Below are 1300 nucleotides of genomic sequence, written 5' to 3'. Positions count from 1 at the left end.
TCGTTCGCTAGGCAAACGTGGTCGGATCTTGACGAAATTTCACAGGGACCTTGGTGGGACCCTAAGCTAGCTCAGGGTGCAATTTGGGACCCTAACCCACTGATTTGGAAAAGTTAAGCACAAAACATGGAGGTGCAGGGCACGGTCAAAATGGGGTGTCTACAGATGCCCCTCTTTGGCAGAGTGTGCTTGTCACACGATTGGCAAAGCTGACAAGACAACACATTTTGGCCGACCCGATTGTCAAAACAAAATAATTTTTTTGGGTTTTGATTCTAAAATGGTATTCACAAAGGTAAAATATCAAAGTAACACTATGAAACTCAAAGACTAAAAGCAAAGGGGAGATAACTTCTCACTGACTCTTAACTCGGTGCTTGCATTGAAGAATGAAGATTTTGATTGACAATTTAAACCAAGAATCACTTGGCTAATTATCGGGTGCTAAAACGGGTAAAAAATATTTGAGAAGACTCAAATTATCAATACCGGAATACAAGACGGGTAGAGAATGTTTGAGAAGACTCAAACTTTCAATACCGGATTACAAGACGGGTAGAGAATATTTGAGAAGACTCACATTTTCAATACCGGATACATCGAGTTTTTATCCTGGAATCGAGAGCCAGATCATTCAAAACGGGTAAAGAAATATTTGAGAAGATTCAAACTTTCGATACCGGAATACAAAACGGGTAGAGAACGTTTGAGAAGACTCAAACTTTCAATACCGGAAGGATGATGATATATCGAGTTTTTATCCTGGAATCGAGAGCCAGATCATTCAAAACGGGTAAAGAATGTTTGAGAAGACTCAAACTTTCAATACCGGATTACAAGACGGGTAGAGAATATTTGAGAAGACTCACATTTTCAATACCGGATACATCGAGTTTTTATCCTGGAATCGAGAGCCAGATCATTCAAAACGGGTAAAGAAATATTTGAGAAGATTCAAACTTTCGATACCGGAATACAAAACGGGTAGAGAACGTTTGAGAAGACTCAAACTTTCAATACCGGAATACAAGACGGGTAAAGAATATTTGAGAAGACTCAAATTTTCAATACCGGATTTCAAAACGGGTAAAAAATGTTTGAGAAGACTCAAACTTTCAATACCGGAATACAAGACGGGTAGAGAATATTTGAGAAGACCCAAATTTTCAATACCGGATTTCAAAACGGGTAACGAATGTTTGAGAAGACTCAAACTTTCAATACCGGAATACAAGACGGGTAGAGAATATTTGAGAAGACCCAAATTTTCAATACCGGATTTCAAAACGGGTAAAGAATG

Source organism: Tasmannia lanceolata, unplaced genomic scaffold (genome assembly GCF_043159265.1).
Source record: "Tasmannia lanceolata isolate RefF3 unplaced genomic scaffold, GAP_Taslan_0.1 ptg000018l, whole genome shotgun sequence".
Lineage (NCBI taxonomy): Eukaryota > Viridiplantae > Streptophyta > Magnoliopsida > Canellales > Winteraceae > Tasmannia > Tasmannia lanceolata.
This window is presented reverse-complemented; position numbering follows the sequence as displayed.